At 36.4% G+C, this 21369-nt stretch overlaps 1 long non-coding RNA gene across 1 annotated transcript in view; it reads right to left on the bottom strand.

Annotated features, from left to right (window-relative positions):
• Nucleotides 1–21066, bottom strand: part of LOC118152967 (uncharacterized) — a 197848-nt gene extending 176782 nt beyond the window's left edge. Inside the window, exon 1 of the long non-coding RNA XR_008480811.2 lies at nucleotides 20870–21066. This is a non-coding gene — a long non-coding RNA (uncharacterized LOC118152967). The remainder of the gene's footprint in view (nucleotides 1–20869) is intronic.
• Between the last annotated feature and the right edge of the window lie 303 nt (nucleotides 21067–21369).

Raw genomic sequence — 21369 nt, 5'->3', positions numbered from 1 at the left:
CACAAGGATCAGGCTTTAGTGAGTGGTACATAAATACCTAATCTTCCCTCCACTCCTTCCTCCCCTCTATCTCTCCTCTCCACAACATGGACAGGAGTAAGATTAACTAGCTCAAATATTTGAAAATTATCCTTTTTCTCCTCGTCCTCTTTTCCCTTCTCTTTTCCTTCTTTTTAATGAATGAAAGTAGAAATGGCAGCAATGTGAAACTTGTCTAAATAGGATTCCCAACTCTGACCCATGGATTAAACCTGGCCCTTTGCCTCGCTCTATACATCCATGAGCTAAAAATGGTTTTTAACTTTTTTTTTTTTTTGAGATAAAGTTTTGCTCTGTCACAGGCTGGAGTGCAGTGGTACAATCTTGGCTCGCTGCAACCTCTGCCTCCTGAGTTCAAGAGATTCTTCTGCCTCAGCCTCCTAAGTAGCTGTAACAACAGGTGTCTGCCACCATACCGGCTAATTTTTGTATTTTTCATAAAGACAGAGTTTTACCATATTGGCCAGGCTGGTCTCAAACTCCTGAACTTGTGATCTGCCCGCCTCAGCCTTTCAAAGTGCTGGGATACCAGGCATGAGCCAATATGCCCAGCAGGTTTTTAATATTTCTAAGTGGTTGAAATTAACTCAAAAGGATAACACCTGGTGAAACTTAAAAATGATATGAAATTCAAGTTTCATTATCTCTAGATAAAATAATATTGGAACACAGTCACACTCATATGTTTATGTACTAAATACCATTGCTTTTGTGCTATGCTGGCAAAGTTAAGTAATGACAACAGAAACCATGTGTGACACTCTCATGACTTCACACTCCTGCTCAGTGTAACACAGATCACAGTGATGCAATTGTAACTCAACAGTATTTCAAATTTCATGCATATTGCTCCACTACAACATAATTTGTATAAATTACCAAGGGGTATTTATTATGTTAAAAGAAGAAAAGAGGAGAAAATGGGGCTTTGAAAGTTGTACCATTGAGGCACAATGAAATGTGGGTTATTTTATTATTGAATTCAATTGTGAAGGGTTGTATTTATTATGCAATGACCCCACAGCTGTGATAAAATACAATATACATCAGTGTCATCAAAAACAAAGCATGTACTACATTATTTTTCCAAATTAAAAAAATAAGGCAATAATCAAAAAATTTAACTTAGACTATTTTGTCACAGCAGAATTTCTTCACAAAACTAAAAAAATGGAAATCAGGCTGTGACCAAAGTACATGTCCACATTGCTCATTTGTTATTCAAGCAAGGAAATTAATGTACAAATGGTGAATTAATTAAATCACATTTGATTGCAGCTATAGTTAATATCTGCCTACAGAAAACTCTGCTTAAGATTATTAGCCTTTTAATGAGAATAACAGTTCACAGACTTGAGAACATTGGGAACAATGTCAAGTCAATTAAAAAATAAAGGAAATTACATGTAGTGGTTTTCTTTGAGTGTTGGTAAATTAACAGGGATTACCAATACTGCTGAGTTGTTTTTCACTTGAGGAATTAATGCCAAGTTTGAGATAGCTGGAGAATTAGTGTGTATGAACAGTTCATATGGAACAATTATAGGAGAGAATATTTTCCAAAAAAATTGAGAAAGAAACAATTTAGTAAAATCTGCAGTGGCATCTGCTAAGATGTGTTATAACTAATGATGAAAAAAAAGTACACAGCAGAAAATGACTTATTTGGACAAATTTACTATGCTTTTGACATTGCCTTGAACAAGAATAATTGCCCCAACTCAGTATTACTGAATACTGAGCAGCTTTGGAAATTTGCTTTTACTGCAGACTTGATTACTTAATTAATTCAATCTAAAATTACAAGGAAAATTTAAGTTTATAGGTGAATGATACTGCAATAATGTCATTTAACAACTAATGTTTTCTCAAACGACAATTTTGAACCACATGCTGGCAAAAGTTAAAGCAGGAGTGAAGATTTTTATCTTCACATGAATATTTAACAGATATGTTCTCTGAGCTCAAACTATAATTTCAGCAGAACTCTTTAGACCTCGATGCAAGTGAAAAGGAAATTTCATATTTCAAAATCTATTTAACTAAGAAATTGAGAAACATTCACCTAATTTTCAGTTAGAACTTATTTATCCAAAATGTAGCAACACACTAACAGCCAAATATCAAAAGAATCTCATCAGATTGTGTTAATGTATTTCAAGTTTTCAATATGATTAAAATCATATGTTAGTGGACTGATAACAGTATTTGGCAGTGCCATCTGTGCAAAAAGATGTTTTGGAAGATAAAAACATAAAATTTCATTACAGACAGCATTAGCAGACGATATTCGTAACTGACTGATGAGAAAAAACACGATGAATTTCAGTCAGTAAAATGTTACCTGCATCCTCCAAAAGGGAGAATTCGATTCTTCTCATTAGGAGACATGTATTAAAATTATTTCAGCTTATTTGGATAAAAAGTATATCTATCTATCTATCTATCTATCTATCTATCTATCTATCTATCTATCTAAACTGTAGTTCTCATAATAACTTGAATGCTATAGTACTCAATTATAATTATTATATTTGAATTTCATCAATTTCAAAGTATGTGGAAATTTGTTTTCTCTTTGATTATGTAACATCTTTGTAATTGCCACGATTTTGCCTCTTTGCACACAAAGCTTAAAATATTCATTATCTGGACTTCAACAGAAAAAGTTTGCTGACCTTTGATCTAAATAAAACATATCTGAATTCTGTTTCCACTTATGGAATGCCAAGGAAACTGACAGCAAAAAGAAGGCGCTGGAGGCCAGAGCTTGTTGAAATGGGGTTGGTGGTTATCCTGAGACTTACAGTGAAAAGACACTGGCTGCAAAGATCTATCTGAGATGTTCGTCTCTCAAAAGATGGCATCAGCTCTCAATAAAATTAGTCATCCTAGGCATCCAACAGTGGGGCCAGGATAATAAGGCCGTCATACTCCAGTATACTGAGCACTATTATTTTTCCTTCCATTGACTTTCTGTTTCTTTCCATAGTTACATGTTTATAGGGAAACTGTATGTTTGCCCTACATAGGTGTTTGAGTTTGTTTATCCTTTTGACATAGAGGACACAGAAATTTTGGATAATCTCAGTGTTAGGAGGTGGCACTGGCCAATGTAGGTATCATTAAAACAGACCGTAGATTCCTAATTAATTGCATGTGAATTTACTTTTTCTCAAACTAATATCAACTCTTTATGTCTTCTTATCAGCTTTCAGTGTTTTCAGAAATAAATAAAGAAGATTTAGAGAAAATGAGAACAAGGACTGTTAAAATGGTTTTTCACTTCTTTTCCCAACATCTTAGAAAAAAGATCTAGGCTTTGTATAGGCCAGCGTAAAAAGATTATGCCTTGTCTGGACATAACTAAGTCAAGAAAATGAACATTTTTCCCTTAGTATTTGTTTGTCAATTCATAATCAAAAGGTAAGATTATCATTTCTAACTTCTTCAAAGATACAGGGGATGAAAAAAGACTTTTATAATAACCTCTTCAGAATAGATTTTTATGTGAAGTAAGTGCAGAATCACTAGGGCTTTCTTTTTGCCAGCATACCTCTGGGAGTTACATTGGGATTAAGTCTCCTCAAATCACCAATTTTTAGCTGACAAGGTGGGCTTTGAACTAGTGAGTTCAAACATGGGGTTCTCTCATGTATGAAAAAAGAAAAAGACCATGTCAAAGCTGGTCTTTATCATTTGTCTGGCAATCAATCACATACTTTCCATGGAAAGCTGTTTTACATACAAAGTATTTATCTTAAATATTTTATAGAAATAAAAGATGTGCACTGAGAATAACTTTTAAAAAGTAGCTCACATTTTTGAAAAGTGTAATTTCTTCATTACATTTTTTTTCATTATTGATGTATAGAAATGCTTTGATGTCTAGGCAGAGGTGTGCTGCAGGGGCAAAGCCCTCATTGAGAACCTCTACTAGGGCACTGCAGAAGGGAAATGTGTGATGCTAGCCGCTACACAGAGTCCCCACTGGAGCACTGCCTAGTGGAGCTGTGAGAAAAGGGCCACCATACTCTAGACCCCAGAATGGTAGATCTACCGACAGCTTGCACTGTGCACCTGGAAAAGCTGCAGGCATTAAATGCCAGCCCATGACATCAGCCAGGAGGAGAGCTGTACCCTGCAAACCTACAGGGTTGGAGCTGCCCAAGACCATTGGAACCCACCTCATGCATCAGTGTGACCTGGATGTGAAACATGGAATCGAAGGAGATCATTTTGGAGCTTTAAGATTTGACTGTCCTGCTGGATTTCAGACTTGCATAGGGCCTGTAGCCCCTCTGTTTTGGTCAACTTTTCCCATTTGGAATGGCTATATTTACCCAGTGCTTATACCCTCATTGTATCTATGAAATAGCTAACTTGTTTTTGATTTTACAGGCTCGTAGGTGGAGGGACTTGCCTTGTCTCAGATGAGACTTTTGGGTTAATGTTGTAATGAGTTAAAGCTTTGGGGCCTGTTGGATGGCATGATTGACTTTGAAATGTGAGGACATGAGATTTGGGAGGGGCTAGGAGCAGAAAGATAGAGTTTATCCGTGTCCTCACCCAAAACTCATCTTGAATTATAATAATCCCCACATACCATGGGAGGGACCCAGTATGATGTAATTAGATCATGGGGGCAGGTTTTTCTCATGCTGTTCTCATGATGGTGAATAAGTCTCATGAGATCTGATGGTTTAGTAATGGAGAGTTCCCCTGCACATACCTTCTTGCCTGCTGCCATGTAAGACGTCCCTTTGTTCTACCTTTGTCTCCCGCCATGATTGTGAGGCCTCCCCAGTCCTGCTGGACTGTGAGTCCATTAAACTTCCTTTTTAATATAATTCCCAGTCTTGAGTATGTCTGTATTTGCAGCATTAGAAGAGACTAATAAATTATTCTCCAAATTAAGCTTTTCCTTTCTGTCATAAGGGTAACATGATAAAAATCACAGAATAGCCACAGAAAGGAAGTTTTTTGGAAAATAAGAAATATACACCAAATTCTATTTGCTGATTAAATATTTTGCTATGCTTTATAGATACCTAAAGATATTTAGCTTATCCAGTAACTAATTCTTTTAAGGAAAGCTTTTGGAATATGGAGTTTAATTGCCATTTATACTAAATAGTAAAAACAAGATTGTGCAATTCACATAGGTTTAACACAGAGTGATAATATTTTATCTTTCTCACATATGAAATTATCACTCTGAAGTTTTAAGTCAAATTGAGAATGGAAGCAGCTTCCTCAAGCAGCATAAAAGAAGTGCATGGAGAGGAGGGACAATAGTAGGCTGTGGACAGAGGGATTCCTTTGCTAGGGTGTATCATGGAATCAGGAAGGAGAGGGGTGCAAAATTGAGGGATGTAATTTGACTCCTTGGTAACAGACCTTGTTTGGCAAAGCCTGGATTTTATCAAAACTAGAATTGGTAAAGTCTTCTCCATTTATTTCTACCTATATCCAATCAGGTAACTAATAATCAAGTTACTAATTATTAGTGATTCTACTTTTAAAATTTCTATTGGATATACTGGATAAATATACAAATGTACTAATAATTAATACATGGATGAACGAATGAATAAATAAGGGACAACAGTGAAAGGTCCTTTAACTTATTATTTCTCAGGTGATAGTGAGATGCTGCGTCCTGATTTCTGGGCAATCTGTCCAATCACAACAGAGCACCAGGCAGTGGAATGGGCACAGCAATTGAGATGCAGTGCTCAGGAAAGGAAGATCATTTGAGTCAGACTTGGTATTTTAAATAAGTCAGATATCCAGGAAAATTAGAACAGAAAGGAATGTTAAAAATCCCACACTGGTTAATAGGGCTTAATCCAGGCACACTAAACATTATGTCTTCTTGGTGAAATGACTTCATTTTAAGTGCTACTCAGTGGTGGACTGAGCCTCCTGGTCTACTCCCTAGCCTACTGTGATCTTCTGGGTCAGCCTGTCTGTAACTAGTAGGGGATAGAGTGGCAGGCAGGAGGATGGAGGAGAAAAAAGACAGGGAACACATGGCAGAAACCAAAGCAATCTAATTTCAGCCACTCTTCAAACTTTTATAGTCTTTTGATTTATGTTCACCACTATGCCTTTTGTAATCCTTGTATTTTATAGTTTGTTAAGCTACTATGGGACTTATGTTGATTTACAAGTCTTTTTTCTTCTTCTTTTCCTTTCTTTTTTGAAACACAACTAATTTGTTGCTTATTTGATCACACCAAAACTGCCAAGTGTCTGCATGTGGAGATGTGTGATGAGTAAGGTTATATGCAACAATTGGGCAGTGTCATTCATTGCAAATTCATGGGTACATGACAGAAATTTTCCTAGAACTTAACTTAATTGATTTAAGCCTAACTTAACTTAATTGATTTAAGCTTCACATATTTAGCAAGTTACATTATGTTGATTTATTATTTTTTTCCATGAATGGGCTAGACCAGGTTTACTTGAGAGGCAGTGTATATGCAGGAGGCAGTAGCCAAGTAAGTATTTAAAGTGAGTTATTGCAACTCTGTGTCTATTATATGCCAGTAACTTGAAGAGAAAAGGAAACTATCTTACGAAGCATCCTTTTTCTCAAAAAAATTAACTTTGAGGAGCAATGTTACTAAATTCAAAGTGATTTTCCCATATTTCATCATCTTCAGCAAATACACAATAATGAAATATTTTATAATCCTAATAATTTGCACATTAAAACTTTGTGTTTATTACTACTATAAATATTCTAATGACAACTATTTTTAAATTTTAGCTTGTTTTGTTGCTGTAATAGATAATAGGTCAGTTATTTGTGTTAACTAATTCATTGGCTTGATTCCCTCATTAATCACAAATTTCAGTTTATTTGAAGACATTTATATTTAGTGTTATGTGGTAGTTATCTTTTCCTTTCAGGCCATCAACATTTTCTTTCCATAACTGACTAGAATAAAAGCATTTTAAATGCTGTGCTTTTGACTATTCTTTCTAGCCTCTTTTATGAAATGCAAAGTTAACAGAATTTTTAAAGAAGCTCTTAGACCAACAAATGCTGGAAGCAAAGATGTCAAAAAGCCATCTTTTTTAAAAAGTCCTTGAAATACCGTCTACTTAGATATATAACCTGAAAATAAGAAGAAATAGAGAATCTTCTGAAACTTTCATAATACTTTCATATGAATTTGAAACTCAGATGTAGTCCAAAATGTGCAGGTGCTTTTCAAATGTAAGCCCTATTTAAAGTTTTTTTTGTTTTGTTTTAGCTTTTGCGGTATTAATTAAGAAATCTGTTCAATGTCTGGGCAAGGCTTAAATATCTTTCATATTTCTATCAGCTGGAAATGACAAAAAGAAACATATTCCATATGAAACACATTTTTTTCTAAAACACAGGTATGCAGAAATAGTTTCTCTAACAGTTTCTATTTTATAGGGAGAATATCAAGAGAAGTAAGGCAAGTTTTTTTTGTGAGAGGGAGGGGTGGGGAGATACCTAGATGACAGCCATGATAATATTCCTTCTGGTTTATTTCACAGTTCTGTTCTTTGCTAAAGCAGTGTTTACCTTGATTTGGGATTTCTCATGTTGTCATTCTCTTCCTGGCTTGGCTTTAACTTTCAAACTAAAAATCAAGATAAATGAAGGCAGACAAGAATTTTTACTAGCAAGTGTTGCATGAGAAATAACTAGTCTCATAAATTTTTATCTTTTCTGACTTCTTGCAATTTGAAATGTAGTAAAAACATAAGGCAGGGCTTCATATCATATCCCTGGAGCTAATTATAGTATTTTCTGCTTACCTTCTTCAATAGAACTTGCATATTTTTAAATTTTAGTAAGCTAAGATTTTAAAAATTGTAAACTGCTATTGTCTGCTAGGATTCCCTTTACAAGTTTTACAGAGACAGAGACTGCACACAGGAAACTCGGTACAACTTCTAATGCCAAAGTGGATAATATGTAACAGAATGTCCAACTTTTGAACAAATACCATTTCAACAAATACCAGATTTGAAGATAACCCCACTGAAATCTGAAATAAAGTATTTCAAATCAGATAGAAGATTGTATATATATATAGTCTTGAGTTAAAAAATCTGTAATATTTTGGTTTCAAATGCACTTTATAAGCTAAGATTTAAACATACTTTGGGTAGTTAACATCAAATTTTGGAATAATAGTATGGGAGGTTTCAATTTTTCTAAGTCAACATGTACATTGCAAATATGAGCTGAACTACCATAAATATGTTCTGTTTCCTTGAAATGCATTAGGTTTAAATAAAATAACACTCTAGTCCTCACAGTGGGAGAAAAAATTTATAATCAATTTATGTGGGTAATATTAAGACAATCATATTAGAAATCTTTTTTTACTATGCCAAGCTAATGTTTAGTAACTTTCTGAAAAATCTGTGAAGTATCTACTTTCCACAAATTTAGGTAAATATAGGAATTTTGAAATCAATCAAAAAGTCTTGTATACTTTTTATACTCTCTCCCTTGTATACTAGGGAGAAATTCAATGTTCTATGAAACTTGTTAAGTCTTTTAAAATTTGCAATTTCTTGCCTAAAATACAATATGCCACTTGAGGTCATTCCTTCCAACTGAGTCACTGACTTAGGGCAGAGCATAGTGCTTAAATGTCAATGGAAACAAGCCCTCTGAATGTGATCATTATTGCTATGATACAATCTCATGTTCTGAATACTCTCCCATTCTTATAAAAAGCAACTCACATATGTTATGTAGAAGAGAAAACATCATTTGTTGTCTTTCCTTTTTAGGTTCTTTGTTGAGATAGTTTCTTGAAAACAAACACAGATTAACAAAAAAAGACAATGGACATTTATTAAGGTATGCTGTACCCATCATGCAGGAGAAGCCTCAGTTCAAAAGTATTTCTCTCAAGGCAGTGGCATAGGGGACTTGCTTAAACAGTATTTCAACAAAGAGCCTCAATCCAATATAGTAGAAAGACAAAGGAGAGAAAAGTTTCAGTCTTTCAAAAGGTAGGCAAATGTAGGAAGATGTGTCTGCAAGTTTTTCTAGTGCCTGTTGGTAACTTCTCTGGGCTGATAAGCAAGTTCTGTCTCAAGAAAGGATTGATGGCCTGCCATCAGGCAAGAAGAGGCTGAGACAGAGTGTTCTCCCATGTTTTCAGGGTTTGTAATTCAACAATACTCACTATTTTGGAGAGAAATATTTTGGTTTCCTTCGATCAAACTCTGAGAATTCCTAATGTACAAACACGGCTTCTAATTCACTTTTTCATCTTCCCAAGAATCTCCATATAGCAGGGAGCTAATTTAGTGTTTGTTGAATTGAATTTATTCAAGGTACGCTTTCTTCTCTTCTTACAATCTCACGTTGTGACTTTTACTGTTTTCTTTGTCGTGTTTCTGCATTAGGCCACCACTTACTGATTTTTGCACTACTTAATGGGAGCAGGACAGTACTACAATTGCTTATTCGGCTCTGAACCTGAATCAAATAAACAGTAACATTTTAGAAAGCTCCTGGAAAGGGTAGGAAGCAGAAGGAATGTGCTGTCAGGGATTTTTCTTTCTATTGGGGGATGGATACAGTAGAAAAGAGCACAGGTGGAAGAGTAAGAAGGGCTGGTTTTCAAACTTCTGCCATTTCCTAGGAAGAGTTTGTTATCTTAAATGGGAAGAACAAGGCTCACCCTCAGGAATGTTGGGAAGATAAAATGTTACACATAAAGCATCCAGGAGAATGCCAAACACACAAATGGTAGCTATTAAAATTTGAACCAGAAAGATTATGGTATTACAAAATAAGAGATTTCTTTTTAGGTCACATTCCTTGCTTAGAAATGACTCACCCTGTCAAAAGAGGTTTAAAGTGTCCCCTTTCACTTCAGTGATATGAGAAGAAAGCTGATGCCTTCCAGAGAACTCAACCATTGTGGAGAAGACAGCTGAGGGTTCCACCATGACACAGAGTAACTCCCTGCCACTCTTAGGGTTGGTAAGCTATGCCAGAGCCTACATTGCTGATTAACATGATGTGAGAAGCAAGTAGCATCCCTTAGAAATCAATCAATAAAGAAAATCTGGAGAAATTCCTCTGAGAAAAGACAAAGAGGTACACATTGGCTTGTAAAATAGAATTCAACTGTAAAAGTAGGATACAAAAAAAGATACAGATTAACGAAAATTTTTAAAAGGCAGGTAAAAATTCACAAGTCAAGTGCAAATGAAGGAACTCTCAAAATACAATTAACTGTGACAGACATCTCCCTTCTAGGAGGTGAAACTTAATCATTCCTACCTCAAATTTTAAAATATGGATTGTTCTTAATTATTTGCTTCTGAAGAATCAGATATAAAGAAAGAGAAAAAGAGGGGAGAGAGGAAGGGGAAGAAACGTTACAGTGGAGAAAACTGTCCCAACTATCTTGCCCAGGTATGAAGGATAACATCCTGAGTAATAAGTCATGTCTCCAGTCTAACCGTGAGAAGAACATCAGACAAACTCAAACTGAGGAACACTCTACTACATAACTTATCACTGTTCCTTAAAACTTTTCAGGTCTCTCTCTCTCTCACACACACACACATTCACACACAGAAAAGATTAAAACATGGTCACAGATCAGAAGAGATTAAAGAGACACAACAAGTACATGTGAGGTGGTATTACTAGATGGGATTCTGGAATAGAGAATGGATACCAGGAAAAAAAAAAGAAAGAAAAATCATGCAAAACCTGAATAAAGTCTGAGGTTTAGTTAGTAGTAATGTACCAATATTGTTTTCTTAGTGTGACAAATGTATCATGCTAATATATACAGTAATAGGGAAAACTGGGGAAAAGGTATTATTTTAGTAACTGTTCTAAAAATCTAAAACTATTCTAAAATAAAAAGATGATTTTTGACCCATTGTGGAAAGCAATATGGTGATTCTTCAAAGACCTAAAAACAGAACTACCATTGAACACAGCAATCCCATTGCTGAGTATATACTCAAAGAAATAGAAATCATTCTATTGTATCATAGACACTTGCATGTATATGTTCATTACCACACTATTCACAGTAGCAAAGACATAGAACCAACCTAAATGTCCATCAGTGGCAGACTGGATAAAGGAAAATGTGATATATATATATATATATATATATATACACACCATGGAATACTATGCAGATATAAAAAAGAATGAGATCATGTCCTTTGCAGGGGCATAAATGGAGCTGGAGGTCATTACTTTTAACAAACTAATGCAGAAACAGAAAACCAAATACTGCATGTCCTCACTTATAAGTGGAAGCTAAATGATGAGATGGAAACAGCAGACACTGGGGCCCACCAGAGGGTGAAGGGTAAGAGGAGGGAGAGAATCAGGAAAAATAACTAATGAGTACTTGGCTTAATAACTGGATGATGAAATAATCTACATAACAACCCTCCATGACACAGGTTTACCTATATAACAAATCTGCACATGTACCCCTAAACTTAAAATAAAAGTTGAATGTTTTAAACAGATAATTTTGAAAAAGGTAAAAGAATTTATTAATCAAGGATGTTTTCATGTATTAAATAATATACAATTCACAATAATGTTATGAGTTATGACAAACATGGGCATATAGGATCATATCATAAAAAGCCAAAACTTCAAAATACAGGTAAGTAGAGAAAAACACAACTCTAATGTAAAACTTTCACACTCTAGAGTTTTGTGGGAGTAGGAGTGGGGAATAAGAGGTGGAAAATATCAAATTTTTATGTTTAAAAAAATCAATCATCTGGCTTCAGTGTGGAGAATGACAAATCAATTAGGAAGCTACTATAATATTCCAGAAAGAGAGTTGTAGTTTGAATGAAACTTGTATAGAAAATTGAATGGAAGCAAGAGAAACTTGAACTGTGAAATTGACAAGACTTTTCAATAGATTGGAAAACTGAGATCCTGTTTGGTTTTAGTCTTGTTGATCATGAAGGGGACTCTGCTATTACCATGCAACAAATGACTCTAAAATGTGAGTGATATAAAACTACCTCTTATTTTGTTCATAGATTTTGTGTGTCAATAATTCAGACAAGGCATAGCAGGGAATGGGTTTTTATTACTCTGCAATGCCTGGGTCCCCTCTGCTTGGAAGACTCTACAGCTGGGGGTGACTTAGCAGTTGGAGGCCAGAATCTACTAGATGTGTCTTCATTCACTGTATCAGATGGTTTTGCTTGCTGTCAGCAGAGACCTCAGTTGAGACTTTCTGTGAGAACAGTTACAGGCTGAGTCTCCCTAATTTGAAAATCTGAAAGGTTCCAAAATTAAAAATGTTTTGAGTGGCAACATGATGCTCAAATGATCAATAGAGCATTTCAGATTTTGTTTTCTCAGATTTGGAATGCTCAGTGAGTATAATGCAAATATTCCAAAATATTAAAAAGTATATATGAAATTCAAAACACTTCTGGTCCCAAACATTTCAGATAAGAGATACTCAACCTGTACGTATTGGGCTTATCAAATGGTTAAGTTTCTTCACAGTATTCCTCAGGGCAGTCAGTCTTCTCACATTATACAGAGCTCAAAGAGAGAATCATTTTTCTAAGGACACAAGATAGAAATGTCACCATTTTTTATGATTTAGACTTCAAAGTTATGCAGGATCATCTCTGCAACTTTCCACTGGCTACAAGAAAATCACAAGTCTCTCCAAGTTCAAGGGGAAGAGACATAAATCTACCACATACTGAAAAGAATGTAAAATAATGCGTTACCATATTTATGTGTTTCTTCCATACAAAATACATTCATCCAACAAATGACTAATATACGGAATCTACAAGAAACTCTAATCAGCAAGAAAAAATAATAATAATTCTATAAAAAAGTAGGCCATGAATAGAAACAATTCTCAAAAGAAGATATACAAATATACAGATGACTAATAGACTTAAGAAAAAATGCTCAACATCACTAATTATCAGGGAAGTGCAAATCAAAACCATCATGCAATACCACCTTATTCCTGCAAAAATGTCTACAATTTTAAAAATCAAAAAGTAATAGATTTTGCCGTGGATGTGGTGAAAAAGGAACACTTTTACACTGCTGGTGACAAAGCAAACTAGTATAACCACTATGGAAAACAGTGTAAAGATTCCTTAAAGAACTAAAACTAGAACTACCATTTGATCCAGCAATCCCAGTACTGGATATATACCCAAAGGAAAAGAAGTCATTATATGAAAAAGACACTTACACATGCGTGTTTATAGCAGCACAATTCACAATTGCAAAAATATGGAAACAGCTTAAATGCTCATCAATCAATGGAGGAAATGGAGCAGATAAAGTGTAGTGTATATATACCATGGAATATTACTCAACAAGAACAAGGAATAAAATAATGGTATTCGCAGCAATCTTAATGGAATTAAAGACCATTATTCTAAGTGAAGTAACTCAGAAACGGAAATCCAAACATCCAGCATCGTATGTTCTCACTTATAAATGGGATCTAAACTATGAGGATGCAAAGGCATAAGAATGACATAATAGACTCTGAGGACTTGGGAAGAAGGGTAGGAAGGCATGAGGTATAAAAGACTACCCATTGGGTGCAGTGTACACTGCTTGGGTAATGGGCACACCAAAATCTCAGAAATCACACCTAAAGAACCTATCCATGTAACCAAACACCACTGTTCCCCAAAAACTATTGAAATCACAATAATAATAAAAACAAAATACATTCAGCCTCTGCCAGGACCCCTGAAAAGCCTTTTCTCATTGAGCATCAGTCTTTGCCTGAAAGTGTAGGTCCTCTAAATCAGGTCTATATGCAGATGAGTGTCCCTGAGTGTGGTTTCTTTGGTATAGGTTCTCCAGTATAGTTCCTCTCAATTGAAGATGTATGAAGTAAAGATGCAAGATTTTTATCCTCTGTATTAGGCAGGTCTTTGCAGAGAAATGGAACCAATAGGGTGTGTGTGTGTGGGGGGGGGTGTGGGTGTTTGTGTACAGAGAGAGAGAAATTAGAAGAAATTGGCTCATGAGATTGGTACCAAGATCTGCAGCCAGCAAACTGAAGACTCAGGGGAGCTAACAATTAGAGTAGTTCTAGTCTGAATCCAAAGGCCTGAGAACCAGGGAACCACTGGTATAGTTCAGTTTGAAGGCCAGCAGGCTTTAGACCTAGGAAGAACCAATATTTTAGTTCAAGTCTAAAAGCATAAAAACAAACCAAGTAACTAACTAACTAACTAACTAACTAACTAACTAACTAACTAACTAAAAAGATGTCCCAACTCAAGGATATTCAGGCAAAAGAAATTCCCACTTATTCTGGGAATAGTCAGCTTACTGTTCTATTCAGGCCTTCAACTGACTGGGTGAGGCCCACCCACATTCAGGAGGGTAGCCTTCTTTACTCAGTCTATGAATTTAAATGTTAGACTTATCAAATAACACCCTCACAGAAACACTCAGAAAAATCTTTGACCAAATATCTGGAAAGCCCACAGCCCAGTCAAACTCACATAAAATTAACCATCACATCCCTAGCACACCCAACATACAATGATAAGGTAAGTATAGGATACCTGCAATAGACATTTCCATTCAAAAGAGGTGAAAACAGTCATTGGTCCATAGCAATTCTGAAATATATCCAGAGACACGCTTCCATTCCCTTGATGAAGGCTCAATCCTATTACCTAGGAATACTTCTCCATGACTCTGGACTTTTGGCTTATCCCTCTGAGTGATACTCTTCTTAAAAAATGTTTCATGTTCACAGTTATCTTTGCTAACTTCCTTTTGCCTGTAGTAGTTCAGGAGTTTCAAAGGCCTCTCTTAATTTTTTACTGTCTTTGTTTCTTATAGTTAAAGCTGATACAATTTCCTATAAAACCTTATGGGCTTTATTTTTTAATCAATTTAATCAGAGTACTTTCTACTCTGTTAGATAAAAGCCTTCAACATATATCTTGAAGATAGTCCCTCTCTATCTTGGGCTCTGGGCTAGAGATGTAAGTTTGTGTATCTTCAGTGTAATAGAAGCTGTATGTGGATGAAGCTGCCGGAAGTGACAGAATAATACAGTGCTTATAACCAAAGCTATGTCTCAGTTCCTTCGAAAAAAAATAAAATTAAAAATTTAAGACAATCTGGGTCATTTTCATTTACAATGAATATGATAGGTCAAGATTTATGTTTTATCCGTAAAACACAAAATGTTTTTATACATAAAATTGAAATTGTTGATATTTGTGAGGAAAAATTACCATAAGAATGCTATATACTGAATGTTAAAATTCATATGTTGGAATCCTAACTCCCGATGTGACAGTATTAGGAGGTTAGATTCTTGGGAGGTGAGTAAGTCATAAGAGTGGAGCCCTCATGAGTGGGATTAGTGAGATGAAAGGGACCTCAGAGAGCTCTCTCACTGTCTTTCTGCCATGTAAAGAGACAATGAGAAGTTGACAGTCTGGGATATGGTTTGGCTCTTTGTCCCCACACAAATCTTATGTTGAATTGTAATTCCCAATTTTGGTGGAGGGATGTGGTGGGAAGTAACCAGATCATGGGGGCAGATTTCCCCCTTGCTGTTCTTGTGATAGTGAGTGAGTTCTCATGAAATCTGATGGTTTAAGAGTGTATGGCACTTCCCTCTTGTCTCTCTCTGTCTTTCCTCGCCACATGACTACACTTACCCTTCACCTTCCCCCATGATTGTAAGTTTCCTGAGGCCCTCCCTGTATGCTTCACATACAGCCTGCAAAACTGTGAACCAATTAAACCTCTTCATAAATTACCAGTCTCAAGTAGTTCTTTATAGCAGTGTAAAAATGGACTAATCCAGAAAAGTGGTACCAGAGAAATGGGACATTGCTGTAAAGATACCTGATAATGTGGAAACACCTTCGGACCTGGGTAACAGGTGGAGGTTGGAACAGTTTGGAGGGCTCAGACGAAGACAGGAAGAGGAGCAAATGTATGGAGCTTCCTAGAGACTTGATGACTAGTTTTGACCAAAATGTTGATGAGAAGGTTCCCCATTCATTGTTATGCTGTAGTGCAAAACGATTCTTGGCTTTCTCTGTTGCACAACTGACTTGTGCCATTCTGCTGTTGCTGTGTGGAGTTAAGGATTATGACTGTACTTGATTTTTGAAAAAAAAAGATAAAAAATTTAAAAATAATAAATATGTGCTTTGGCTGCTTCTAACAGCATATGCCCATATGCATGAACAAAAAGATTATCTGAAACTGGAATTTATATTTAAAAGGGAAACAGCATAAAAGTTTGAAAAATTTGCAGCTTGACCATGTGGTAAAACAGAAAAACCCATTTTCTGGGGAGCTGGCTGCAGAAATTTGCATAAAGAGAGTGTGATATGGTTTGGCTCCTCACCTAAATCTCATGTTGAATCAGAATTCCCAATGTTGGGGGAGGGACCTGGTGGGAGGTGACTGGATCATAGGGGCAGATTTTCTCCTTCCTGTTCTCATGATGGTGAGTTCTCACAAGACCCGATGATTTAAAAGTGCATGGCACTTTGCTCTCTCTATCCTGTCTCGCCACAGTAACTTGTGCTTGCTTCCCCTTGCCTTCTGCCATGATTTTAAGTTTCCTGAGGCCTCCCCAGCCATGCTTCATGAACAGCCCACCAAACTGTAAGAGGTTAATTACTGGGTATTTTATGAAGAGGTTAACTAAACCTCTTCATAAATTACCCAGTCTCAGGTAGTTCTCTATAGCAGTGTGAGAACAAACTAATACAGTCAGCAACTGTGAAGAGGGCCCTCACCAGACCCCAACCATGCTAGCAGCCTGATCTTGGAATTTCAGCCTCTACAACTGTGAGAAATAAATTTCTGTTGCTTATAAGCCACCCTGTCTATGGTAGTTTGTTACAGCAATCAAAGGAACTGTGTTATACACACAGGAATGCGTTTGTGTGTGTTTATGTATACATATATGTATATATAGAGAAATCCCAGAATATATATTTAGAGAGAAATCCAAGACAATAAAATATGTTTCATAACAAGCTATAATGATCTGCAAATAATAAAAAACAAATTGTCTTTTTTAACAATCAAAGTTGAAAAGATTCTTTTGAAGACTTGAACTCAAAGTCAGAAAGAGTGAGGTTAAATTGATATTCACATACACTACTGGAGCTGCATTTAATATTGAAGGGCAATGTTTGGCAGTATATACAGTAACTATTTGTAAAGTTTATTTACTTAGTCATTTCATTCCTAGAAAATGCATTTGGAGAAGTAGTTAAATATTTATGTACAAGATGTTCATTGAAGCAGCACTCTTTTGGTACAAAAAGGCTAGCTGTAGCATCATTTTTAATAAAGAAAAAATTACAAACAGTTGACATTTCCACCAATAGAGGAATGTTTAAATTATGAGACATACATAGGATTGAAATTTTAAGTTAATAATAATTATGCTTTAATGAAAGACACAAGATAACATTAATAAAAATTACATAAAAGATTATTCAAATTTAATATATATGAACTATAATTCAGGAGGAAATATATCAAAATGTTAACATTTTTATCTCTGTATGATGCAATTATGGATGATTTTTATGTCCTTTTTTTCTATTTAGTTTTTTCCCTTACAGGTGGTGCACACCTGTAAGAATATTACTTAAATAAACAGAAACCAAACAAAAATAAATAAATAAAAATGGGCTTAAAAGATGTGGCACTGAAAGGCTTTTCTTTGAACAGTTGCACAACCAAAGACAGTACTTAGGAGTAAAGCCTCTAGGGGAAAAAAGTGGACATCTCAGCACAGAAAGCAGGATAAAAATGTAATATGGGGAGCACAAAAAATATGCAGACTGAATCAAAACAGAGGCAATTCCCTTAGGTAGGTGGGTTTTTAAAAATTGGGCACAGAAACCATTTATCCAACCAGATCTTGCCCAGAAGCATTGAAAGAAAAACAATGAAAAACAATGACGGGGTTTGGGGAAGAGAAGAATGAGACGTCCATGCTCTGCCACCTGCCACCCTTTATGCCTCTCTCCCCTGTCAGCGCTCCCAGCAGCAGGCTCTGCAGATGCATTAGGTCCAAGCAATACAATTTGAAAAATCAACAAAATCATCTTAGGTTAGATCTACTATCAATCACTCACAGTAAAGATGAGCTGGAAGTTATCAGAATTCACAGTATAATCTTTGTGGTTTATTACATATGAAAATTTAAGAAAACATGCTATTCTCCTGACACTAAAGCTTGGTTTACTAATTCTCCACAAATTTATTCGTCGTGTCTGTTAAAACCTTATTTAAAAAATATTTTTCAGGGCTGGGCCTGGTGGTGCACACCTGTAATCCCAGCACTTTGGGACACCAAGGTGTGTGAATCACAAGTCAAGAGATCACGAACATCCTGGCCAACATGGTGAAACCCATCTCTACTAAAAATACAAAATAATAATAATAAGCTGAGTGTGGTGTTGCATGCCTGTAGTCGCAGCTACTCAGGAGGCTGAGGCAGGAGAATCACTTGAACCTGAGAGGCAGAGGTTGCAGTGAGCCGAGATTATGCCACTGCACTCCAGCCTGGTGACAGAGTGAGACTCTGTCTCAAAATAAAAAGAAAAAAATATGTATATATTTATATATATGTATGTGTATATATGTGTGTCTATATATATATATATATATACATAATTCAGTCAGGCATTGTGGGGAGGCTCACACTTGTATTCCCAACAGGGAGTTCAAGGCAGAAGGATTATTTGAGTCTAGGAGTTTAAAAACAGCCTGGGCAACACAGGGAGACACAATCTCTACAAAAATTAAAAAATTAGTCAGACACGATGGTGCTCACCTGTGGTCCCTGCTACTCAGGAGACTGAGGTGGGAAGGAGGATTGCTGGAATCCAGGAATCTGAGGCTGCAGTAGGCTATAATCATACTTCTGAATGCCAGCCTGGGCAACAGTGAGACCCTGTCTCAAAAAAAGATTTTAAAAATACATATGTGTATTATTCTAGATATTAGCATTTATAGGTACTTAGCCTAAAAGGATGCTTCTTGATCATTAGAGTTATCCAGAGTAAGAAAAACAGAAAGAATACATGTGAGTGAATCTTACAAAAGCTGTGGCACTGAGATGTTAAGTCAGTTTCGGTTCGAGCACACTTGTCTGTACTTGACATGAAGGGAAAAGAGTCCTTCCTGTTTCTGGCCACAGTGAGCCTGGACAAGGTTGTATAATGATGGCCACAATAAGAGCAGCAGCATGAACCCAGTCACACTGTATCAAAGTTGAGCTAAATCCAGCAACTGCAGCTGGAGTGAGCAGAGGCTTGGAGAGAACTGAAGCACTTGTATAGATCTTACTTACTGAATCTATTAAAACTTTTCAGAGATTTCAACAGCTGGCCTTTCCTCATTATGGTGCCAATGGTTGCAGTAGAAATAAATGTGGACATCTCTTCCAGTTATATGGGAAAAAATAGCACAGAAGCATATTCTAGAACTATGCTGCCTAATATGTAATCAGCCATTCCTTGCAATTAAGCTCTTAAATTTTGGCTAGTTTGAATTGAAGTGTAAAGCACACAACAGATTGCAAAGACTTAGTATAGGAAAAAAATGTTAAGTATCTCAAGGTGTTCATGTTGAGGTGATTTTTTGATATTTTAAGCTAAATAAAATATATTGGAACAATACCATCAGGATGGCTAAAGTTGAGCCCAAGAAACCAAAGGGCAAGATGTCTGCCTATGCCCTCTTTGTGCAGATGTGCAGAGAAGAACATAAAAAGAAAAATATAGAGTTCCCTATCAAATTTTTTTTTTTTTTTGAGATGGAGTTTTGCTCTTGTTACCCAGGCTGGAGTGCAATGGCGCGATCTTGGCTCACCGCAACCTCTGCCTCCTGGGTTCAGGAAATTCTCCTGCCTCAGCCTCCTGAGTAGCTGGGATTACAGGCACGTGCCACCGTGCCCAGCTAATTTTTTGTATTTTTAGTAGAGACGAGGTTTCACCATGTTGACCAGGATGGTCTCAATCTCTTGACCTCGTGATCCACCCGCCTCAGCCTCCCAAAGTGCTGGGATTACAGGCATGAACCCAGCGTTCCCTATCAATTTTACAGAAATTTCCAACAATTGTTCCAAGAGGTGAAAAACAATGTTTGGGAAAGAGAAGTCTAAATCTGATGAAATGGCAAAAGTAGATAAAGTACTCTATGATTGGGAAATGAAGATTATGAACTAGCTAAGGGAGGCCAGAAGAACCCTAATGCCCCAAAAGGCCTCCATCTGAATTCTTTTGTTCTGTGGAAAATTCTGCCACAAAGTCAAATCCACAAACCCTGGCATCTCTATGAAGTGTCAGAAAAGCTGGGTGAGATGTGGAATAACTGAAGGGACAGTGAAAAGCAGCCTTACATCAGTAAGGTGGTGCAGCTAAAGAAGTAGGAGAAGGATGTTACTGACTGTAAGTCTAAAGGAAAGTGTGATGGCCCAAAGAGTTCCACTAAAGTTGCCTGGAAAAAGGTGGAAGAGGACAACAAAGAAGACAAGGAAGAAGAAAAAACGGAGGAGGAAGAGGAGAAGTACAAATTTAAAAACTGTTTACCTGTCTCCTTGAGAACTTAGAGCAGCAGTCCCCAAACTTTTTGGCACCAGGGACCAGTTTTGTGGAGGACAATTTCTCCATGGATGGTGGAGGGATGGGTTTCTGGGGTGATTCACACGCATTACATTTATTGTGCACTTTATTTCTATTATTATTACATTGTAATATATAATGAAATGATTATAAAACTCACCATAATGTAGAATCAGTGGGAACCTGGAGCTTGTTTTCCTCCAACTAGACAGTCCCTCTGAGGGTGACGGGAGACAGTGACATCATCAGGCATTAGTTAGATTTTCATAAGGAGCTGACAACCTAGATCCCTCACATGCACAGTTCACAATAGGGTTTGCGCTCCTATGAGAATCTAACGTTGCTGCCAATCTGACAGGCAGTGGAGCTCAGATGGTAATTTGAACCATAGGGAGTGGTTTTAAATACAGATGAAGCTTTGCTCACTTGCTGCTCACCTCCTGCTCTGTGGCCTCGTTCCTAACAGGCCATTGGGTGGTATCTATCCATGGCCCATGGGTTGGGGACCTCTGCCTTAAAGTGGGGGATAGCTGTAATTGACACATCTTTTATTTGAGAAGTATCTGTTGCCCTCATTAGGTTTAATTACAAAATTTGATTATGATCATATTGCTGTTTCTTATAGTGCTTTAGAAACTATCAAAGGTTTACATGAAGTAG

This window comes from Callithrix jacchus, chromosome 4 (genome assembly GCF_049354715.1).
Source record: "Callithrix jacchus isolate 240 chromosome 4, calJac240_pri, whole genome shotgun sequence".
NCBI lineage: Eukaryota > Metazoa > Chordata > Mammalia > Primates > Cebidae > Callithrix > Callithrix jacchus.
The sequence above is the reverse complement of the archived record's forward strand: the minus strand, read 5'-3'. Positions and strand labels throughout refer to the sequence as shown.